General features: G+C 40.2%; 4 long non-coding RNA genes across 4 annotated transcripts in view; 2 read left to right on the forward strand and 2 right to left on the reverse strand.

Moving 5' to 3' along the window:
* Positions 1 to 3,540, forward strand: part of LOC134792430 (uncharacterized) — a 371,120-nt gene extending 367,580 nt beyond the window's left edge. Inside the window, exons 2-3 of the long non-coding RNA XR_010144414.1 lie at positions 1,395 to 2,120; positions 2,998 to 3,540. This is a non-coding gene — a long non-coding RNA (uncharacterized LOC134792430). The remainder of the gene's footprint in view (positions 1 to 1,394; positions 2,121 to 2,997) is intronic.
* LOC134792425 (uncharacterized) overlaps positions 1 to 4,726 on the reverse strand; it is a 54,769-nt gene extending 50,043 nt beyond the window's left edge. The window contains exons 1-2 of the long non-coding RNA XR_010144409.1: positions 4,680 to 4,726; positions 3,754 to 4,624 (exon numbers count right to left, since the gene is read on the reverse strand). This is a non-coding gene — a long non-coding RNA (uncharacterized LOC134792425). The remainder of the gene's footprint in view (positions 1 to 3,753; positions 4,625 to 4,679) is intronic.
* On the reverse strand, positions 1,395 to 2,408 carry LOC134792428 (uncharacterized). Its single transcript, XR_010144412.1, has 2 exons — positions 2,224 to 2,408; positions 1,395 to 2,082 (listed from the first exon to the last, which is right to left on the reverse strand). It is a non-coding gene; the product is annotated as an uncharacterized LOC134792428 (long non-coding RNA).
* On the forward strand, positions 4,631 to 5,905 carry LOC134792424 (uncharacterized). Its single transcript, XR_010144408.1, has 3 exons — positions 4,631 to 4,745; positions 4,871 to 5,070; positions 5,212 to 5,905. It is a non-coding gene; the product is annotated as an uncharacterized LOC134792424 (long non-coding RNA).
* Positions 5,906 to 9,372: the final 3,467 nt, after the last annotated feature.

Below are 9,372 nucleotides of genomic sequence, written 5' to 3' on the forward strand. Positions count from 1 at the left end.
TTCCCGAAATCATTCATTCTCGGTAGCAATTACTCCGTTCCCATATTTTCCCAATGGTTTTCTTCCGCAATCGCCTATTTTTAATATTTTTAAATTAATCTTTTCCTTATAGTTTTCGTTCTTTTAAATATCTAGGATAATATTTTCTTGTTACTGTATGTTAATAGTGTAGTAATTATATTTGTTACTTGTAGGTATTTCACATACAACAAATATCAAAAACACTAAAATTAAAGCATAATCTAAAAAACTACAAGTAAAAAACCAAACGCTGTCAGCCAATAACTCTAACCTACCTATCTCTGGGAGCAGATTCGTTTTTAGGGTCATCAAAAAAAATAACCCTAACCTACCTATCTCTGGGAGCAGTTTCGTTTTTAGGGTCATCAAAAAAAAATAACCTACCTATCTCTGGGAGCAGTTTCGTTTTTAGGGTCATCAAAAAAAATAACCCTAACCTACCTATTTGAAAAAAAAAACCTGGTTATTTTTACCACTAGCATTAAAAAAAAGAGAAAATATGGAGATAGAGAATATTTAGTTAGTGAAAAAAAAACCTACTGGTTATTTTAACTACTAGGATTAAAAAGAAAAGGGAATAAATTGAGAAAAGGAAAATTTAGTTTATGAAAAAATGTACACGAAAAATTAAATAAAGCGAAGAAATTCCACTGGGAAAAAATGAGAACGGAGTAATTGCCTCGAAGAAAAAATGATTTGCGGAAATTATGGGCCATTTTAGCGAGGCGATCCAAATTAAAAGACATAACAATAATGAATGAATTAACAATAATGTTAGTTAGACTTTGAGCCCGGGAAAGCGCAACGTACGAGCAACCTACAGCTAGTTCCCTGAGCCCAAGGTCGACCACTACCCTAGGCAATGTTAACCCCTGCGATTTATGGATGGTGACCGCCCATGCTATAAACGTAAGTGGAAATTGACTCCTGGAACAGCCATGCCCTTGAACTAAAACCGCTAAAAAAATGTTCAAACAAAAACTCAAACGAATACGCTTACCTCGCGCTTCGCGCTCGCTTGATCAATCAGCAATACGATGTTTAAGTGCAAAAAATAAATAAAAAAAATTGCATTTACTGGGGATCGAACCGGGTACCTATCCCATATCCTTGCTTGTAAGCGTCTTTCCAACTGCGCTATGATAGCATTTAGATGAGCTGGCGAAATTTGGTTACTTATTCTCGAGTAAGAATTTAAATATCTAATCTAAAGAGAATAAAGTGTATAGGGGACGTGCATGAACTATAGGGGGCAGCACAGGAGCCGTCAGATCTTTGGCGCGAAGCGTAGATGAGTAGTTTATGATTCCGATGTAGCCCACGAGATGGCAGAACCTACTATGCACAAGGAAACGTACTTACGAGAACGGTAGATGGTACAGTCAGCAGCAGATATACCTGAGCGGGCAAGGTGTCCAAGAAAACATATACACTTCAATCGTCACAAAAATAAGGACATCTAAGTTGTCATTTTAGCGTAGGCTTTCAGTTCGTCACATATATCTTAACTTCTGAGTTTTTCTTTAACACATACACCCTTATTTAATCACAATGACAATAACGGTTAGAAATTCAGTGGTAACTAAGCACTCAAATTCAAGCTGCTGTCATTAATACCTACACGCACTGCCAATCACGTACGTCACCAGCCAGGGTGCCACCAGTTGCTAAGCAGTTGTTATTTCAATGGTAACTAAGCATCAACATTTTATCTGTTTAACTTTAAAAAGAATACTGTAGCAACTACGAATTGACACCTCCTTTCTTAAGAAGTATTTTATCGTCAAGTGTCAAACTTAGACAATAAATAAGCACTTAGGTTCTACGAGAATGATAGGTTTTTTATTTTAACTATCATAGGCGGCCGTTCTTCCAAACCGTAGAGCATATTATATGTTAATATATTTATTAAGCCCGCTTATTGTACTAAAATATACTATATAGTACTAAAATACGATGCTCCGAATCGATCAAAGAACAAAGGAGAAAATAATAGAATTTAAACTTAACACGTTCACTGTCCCAATCTGACATGTAAACCTTATGGCTTTGTAATAGAGGCTAGCCGTGGCCCCACGTGAGGAGCACGGGCAGTAAAGGTGTTAAGCGTATCCAACTATGACTATGCTATGACTCCTCTCTTTATTTTGTTGGTTGGATTCATGATCCGCAAGAAAGGTGCCTCCTCTTCTATAGATGTACCTATGCGATAAAACCATCACTGCCATGCATATACCTACGTAATATGCTAACTGTTGACCATAGGAATGACGAATTTTGTTTTTACAACTTAGCAGAGAGGATAGAATATACGGAGGTATATACAGTATGTATCAGAACGAAAGGCCAAGAAAGAGACCCATTAATGTTTAAGTCATACTGAGCAACTTTTAAGGGGCCCACTGATTAACAGTCCGCCGGACGGTATCGGCCTGTCAGTTAGAACCAAATTTTGCCAGTTCCGAACAACTGACAGGCTGATACCGTCCGGCGGACTGTTAATCAGTGGGCCCCTTTACTATGGGACCAACCCTGAAACCCCGGAAAAAAAAATCCTCTCCCATAGAAAATATCAACATCAGACCAGCAAAATGTATGAAACTTCCAATTATTTTTCCGCGTTTTCGGGGTTGGTCCCATAGTAAAAGAAGTATGACCTAAACATTAATGGGTCTCTTTCTTGGCCTTTCGTTCTGATATATACTGTATATCTTTGAACTTATTGTTAGCATAAACATCAAATGGCATTCCGCACAGGAGTAATCTAAGGAACGCCCACTGCGGTTTCAAACCTACAACGTCCTGTTAGAAAGTCGTACATACGCTACATGTGACATATCTTCAAAAAACATATAAATTTATGCGAAATTAATATAAAACTACAAATTAATAATAGAAATGAAACCCAAAAAAAAAGCTGTAATCTCTAGGAGCGTCCCGACTGAGATTTGAACCCGCGGTCTCTGCTTTGAAAAGCAAACGCCTTAGTAACAAGTCCACAACGTGCCTTGACAATTGGCTCTAAATTCGGCTTCAGTTAGCTTTCGCTATGTGTCACTCATTCGTTTTGATGATTCTATTCAATAAAAGAAATAGTTTGCAGTAAGTTGACTGACAGGCCCCTGTCAATGGTTGAAGGGCAAAACGTGAGATAGATGTATGTGATGACAAGACTGTACTGCTTTCGATGATTGTCAAACCGCTTTACCTAAAATTAGTATAGCTATCATTCATTCAATATACGACCATACATGTATGCTTTAAACGTCTATTTTTCCATATTGTTCAGATATATTTGACACGATGACCGCTTAGATACCAGTGGTTTTTCGACAGCTAAGGTATCAATGATTTGTTGTAAGTGTAGAAATTAATGAATAGCGACTGTTAAGATATTTGTGACATGTTGAGCGCTCACAAGTAAATGCTACCATGACAGTCAACAACTTTTTGACAGTTTAAACGTTTACCTCTCTTTGAGCACCTGGAGTGTATAGCGACTTCTGCTGCTGACTGTAGCACTTGCTTTGGCAATGTACATGTGCACATATGTTTCCGATTCAGGCCACAAGATGGCAGGCCCTCCAACGCGCACGGTCCCTATAGTGGGCGTGCGTGAACTATAGGGGGTAGCATAGGAGCCGTCAGATTTTTGGCGTGAGGCGTAAATGTGACGTTTATCCTTGTGGGCTACACAAGATGACAGAACCTACTATGCATAAGGAAACGTACCTACAGTCAGCAGCAGAAGTCGCTATACACTCCAGGTGCTCAAAGAGAGGTAAACGTTTAAACTGTCAAAAAGTTGTTGACTGTCATGGTAGCATTTACTTGTGAGCGCTCAACATGTCACAAATATCTTAACAGTCGCTATTCATTAATTTCTACACTTACAACAAATCATTGATACCTTAGCTGTCGAAAAACCACTGGTATCTAAGCGGTCATCGTGTCAAATATATCTGAACAATATGGAAAAATAGACGTTTAAAGCATACATGTATGGTCGTATATTGAATGAATGATAGCTATACTAATTTTAGGTAAAGCGGTTTGACAATCATCGAAAGCAGTACAGTCTTGTCATCACATACATCTATCTCACGTTTTGCCCTTCAACCATTGACAGGGGCCTGTCAGTCAACTTACTGCAAACTATTTCTTTTATTGAATAGAATCATCAAAACGAATGAGTGACACATAGCGAAAGCTAACTGAAGCCGAATTTAGAGCCAATTGTCAAGGCACGTTGTGGACTTGTTACTAAGGCGTTTGCTTTTCAAAGCAGAGACCGCGGGTTCAAATCTCAGTCGGGACGCTCCTAGAGATTACAGCTTTTTTTTTGGGTTTCATTTCTATTATTAATTTGTAGTTTTATATTAATTTCGCATAAATTTATATGTTTTTTGAAGATATGTCACATGTAGCGTATGTACGACTTTCTAACAGGACGTTGTAGGTTTGAAACCGCAGTGGGCGTTCCTTAGATTACTCCTGTGCGGAATGCCATTTGATGTTTATGCTAACAATAAGTTCAAAGATATACAGTATATATCAGAACGAAAGGCCAAGAAAGAGACCCATTAATGTTTAGGTCATACTTCTTTTACTATGGGACCAACCCCGAAAACGCGGAAAAATAATTGGAAGTTTCATACATTTTGCTGGTCTGATGTTGATATTTTCTATGGGAGAGGATTTTTTTTTCCGGGGTTTCAGGGTTGGTCCCATAGTAAAGGGGCCCACTGATTAACAGTCCGCCGGACGGTATCAGCCTGTCAGTTGTTCGGAACTGGCAAAATTTGGTTCTAACTGACAGGCCGATACCGTCCGGCGGACTGTTAATCAGTGGGCCCCTTAAAAGTTGCTCAGTATGACTTAAACATTAATGGGTCTCTTTCTTGGCCTTTCGTTCTGATACATACTGTATATACCTCCGTATATTCTATCCTCTCTGCTAAGTTGTAAAAACAAAATTCGTCATTCCTATGGTCAACAGTTAGCATATTACGTAGGTATATGCATGGCAGTGATGGTTTTATCGCATAGGTACATCTATAGAAGAGGAGGCACCTTTCTTGCGGATCATGAATCCAACCAACAAAATAAAGAGAGGAGTCATAGCATAGTCATAGTTGGATACGCTTAACACCTTTACTGCCCGTGCTCCTCACGTGGGGCCACGGCTAGCCTCTATTACAAAGCCATAAGGTTTACATGTCAGATTGGGACAGTGAACGTGTTAAGTTTAAATTCTATTATTTTCTCCTTTGTTCTTTGATCGATTCGGAGCATCGTATTTTAGTACTATATAGTATATTTTAGTACAATAAGCGGGCTTAATAAATATATTAACATATAATATGCTCTACGGTTTGGAAGAACGGCCGCCTATGATAGTTAAAATAAAAAACCTATCATTCTCGTAGAACCTAAGTGCTTATTTATTGTCTAAGTTTGACACTTGACGATAAAATACTTCTTAAGAAAGGAGGTGTCAATTCGTAGTTGCTACAGTATTCTTTTTAAAGTTAAACAGATAAAATGTTGATGCTTAGTTACCATTGAAATAACAACTGCTTAGCAACTGGTGGCACCCTGGCTGGTGACGTACGTGATTGGCAGTGCGTGTAGGTATTAATGACAGCAGCTTGAATTTGAGTGCTTAGTTACCACTGAATTTCTAACCGTTATTGTCATTGTGATTAAATAAGGGTGTATGTGTTAAAGAAAAACTCAGAAGTTAAGATATATGTGACGAACTGAAAGCCTACGCTAAAATGACAACTTAGATGTCCTTATTTTTGTGACGATTGAAGTGTATATGTTTTCTTGGACACCTTGCCCGCTCAGGTATATCTGCTGCTGACTGTACAAGAACGGTAGATGGTAGAACTTGTTTTGGCAATGTACATGTTTCCGATTCAGGCCACAAGATGGCAGACCCTCCAACGCGCACGGTCCCTATATGTAGTAGAGGGTTATTGTCATACTAAATTGTGTAGTCACAGTAAATGTACTGCCATCTTTCGATACAGGATTAAAATGAAAATGAAAAAAAAAATCAATAAATGTATATATGTATGGATAAATGTTTTTTTTTTTATTTTTAGAACGCCATATGATTTTGACCCATGTTCTTTTACTGATATGAGTAAAAATTGTTAAATATAAAATGGTGTCGCCATCTAGACAAGCATAGACCAAAGGTATGGCGCCGTATATTCAAGAATCAAATTTTCTTTAAAGCGCAAAAAGCCATCATCTCTTGCAAAAAATAAACGAATGCGCTTAGCCCGCGCTTGATAAATAAAAAATACGATTTTTTCATTTTTTCAAAATAAAAAAATAAAATAAAAAACAACAATTGATACGAAATTTAAGTATAAAAAAATACAAAAAGTTATGTAGCAGCATACAATTACTGGGGATGGAACCAGGGACCTCCCTATGCAAACAAAAAAGCGAACGTTTGCAAAATGCGCCATGATAGTTCTTATTAAAGCTGACGAAATTTAGCTACTCATTCTCAAGTAAAAACTAAATATCTAAATACTGCCGAAACCAGCGATACAAACTTTCTGAATTTTTGGCCATTTAATCTATAAACATATATCAAAAAGAAAAAACTCTTATGATATCGATACGACTATTTGTTTAGGCGACAGGTATCACGACTCCGCCATTTTTAAAAATTTCCAAAAACCGGATTGACAAAAAATTTTTATTTAGTCATAGAATCTGGTCACAAAATTTCATGAGAATCGGTTAAGAATTGCGACCTGTAGAGGAGAACATCCGGAAATACAAAACTAAATATCTAAATACCGCCTAAACCAGCGATAATTTTTTTCTGCATTTTTTGCTATTAACTCTGTAAACATGTCTCAAAAAGAAAAAACTCTTATGATATCGATACGACTATTTGTTTAGGCGCCAGGTATCACGACTCCGCCATTTTTTAAAATTTCCAAAAACCGGATTGACAAAAAAAAATTATTTAGTCATAAAATTCGGTCACAAAATTTCACGAGAATCGGTTAAGAATTGCGACCTGTAGAGGAGAACATCCGGACATACGAAAGCAAAATGCCCGAGTCAAAACGTAGACCTTCGCTTCGCTTCGGTCAATAAAAGGGTGTTTATTATGATGGAGCGAGATCGTAGCATTACAACCATGATGGGAGAACAAAGGCGACGAAGCGGGGAGATACTAGAGAAGCGACTTGAGCCCGGGTTACTCTTACAAGAGCCGGTGTCGCCTAACTTGGGACATACGAGTACTATCTTATTACTTAACTTTATATACCTACAAAGAAACATTGTCAAAATTGCACTACACACTTTTTTTTTAAATAGCGACATCTAGCATCAAATAGTTGAGCTACACACACGCTACAGTTCCACCACTCCACTAAAGATGTCATAACCAGCGTCTATGTTCCATCCCTTTTACACTTGCACTTTTTGGTATTTTTCTCGCACGTTTGAGTAGCGAGCAGTAATTAAGATATTCGAGAACTTTCCGCCGTTTAAAGCTAAATATCTTATCATATACACAAAAAGTTGATTTGGTAGATACTGTATAAGTAATAAAAAAGTCTGATGCAGAAAACCGATTACTTACGTAAAAAATAATATTAAATAAATATAGAAATAAGACCGATCGATGGCATGAAATGCCTTTTTGGGTGATTATTTGTTATTTAGCTAGTGGGTTTTCCCTCCACAACAGAGCAATAAAGCATTTTTGTAATTTAAAATGGGTTAGTTACACGCTAATGCTTCGTAATAACTGACAATTGTCTGTGATCAGATTGCGTTTAATAATCTTGATCATGCCACACGCTTAATTTAAGCGTACGTAAGTTACATTTCTATAGTTTTTTGTTTTCCGTAATTACAACGGTAGATTTATGACAATACATTGGTACATATAATTTATTACGATACTTACATTAAATACAAAACACAATACAATAAAAATACATTTAAATGTTAAAAGTATGTAAATGCATATTTTTAACTCGGTGTTTGACAGTTAATAGAACATTACGATACAAGTACGAAAATTTGGAAATTCGCAACGAGTGGCGAAGGGAGTGTTTTAAATCGACACGAGTTGCGAATTACCTTTACAACACTTATGGTGCTCCCTAGTGCGGTAATTAGCACAATACGTGCCTATGTCGATAATTTAAAGGGCCATATGTACTGTAAAACGTTGTACAATACACGTGCAAAAAGGTAATTCGCAACTCGTGTCGATTTAAAACACTCCCTTCGGCCGGGCATCATTATCCCTTTCGGCTATTTAGCGTTGTCAAAATTCAAGTCATTATTTTATCTGTGGTCGTGCACGCAAAGGGACGTCAAGTTGTGTCAACCCTAATAATTGTTCGGAGCAATGCCGAGCCGAACGGAGCCGCACCGGCCATATGTTTTGCGGTCATTGAATTGTCAAACGTCAACTTTTGACAATTAGAGTTGCCGCAAAATATATGGAGCCGTAGAGCGCCATCTCGTTTACCAGTCAAATTCGAAGCTCACGAAACGGTCTTAGATTTTACGCATCCTAATAATCAATCAGGTAGGTACGTCGATAGCAAAGCAAGTAGCAAAGATTTGCTAGATATGAAAGCGTTTTTCAGGTCGGATCAGATTATAAAACTCCGCCAGCTCGGCCCCAACTCATCCGCTCGCCGTCAACCACACGTAAGCGTTTCAAGGCCTCGGAGATGTAGGCGCGGGCACGGCCGTGCCGGTCGACATCGCGCTCGCGGCCGGGCCACAGCGCACTCACAGCGCATGCACTTTACGGGCGTCGTCGCGCGTACACAAATCGGTGCTTTCAGAAGTCGGGGTCGGACGGAGGGCGACAGGTTCTCGGTTACAGGGGGCAGGCGCGGTGGTTCAGTCGGCGTGTGCGTGGGCGGGGCGCGGTCAGACGTGGTGCAGCAGGCGCTCGGGCGCCAGCGCGGCGGCGGCGTGCGGCCAGCGCGCGGCGCCCAGCGCGAGCAGCGCCGCGCACACGCACAGCGCGCCCAGCAGGGGGAGGAGGGCTCAGCGGCGCGGTCAGACGTGGTGCAGCAGGCGCAGCAGGCGCTCGGGCGCCAGCGCGGCGGCGGCGTGCGGCCAGCGCGCGGCGCACAGCGCGAGCAGCGCCGCGCACACGCACAGCGCGCCCAGCAGGGGGAGGAGGGCTCAGCGGCGCGGTCAGACGTGGTGCAGCAGGCGCAGCAGGCGCTCGGGCGCCAGCGCGGCGGCGGCGTGCGGCCAGCGCGCGGCGCACAGCGCGAGCAGCAGGGGAGGAGGGCTCGGCGGCGCGGTCAGACGTGGTGCAGCAGGCGC

Source organism: Cydia splendana, chromosome 7 (genome assembly GCF_910591565.1).
Source record: "Cydia splendana chromosome 7, ilCydSple1.2, whole genome shotgun sequence".
Classification (NCBI taxonomy): Eukaryota; Metazoa; Arthropoda; class Insecta; order Lepidoptera; family Tortricidae; genus Cydia; species Cydia splendana.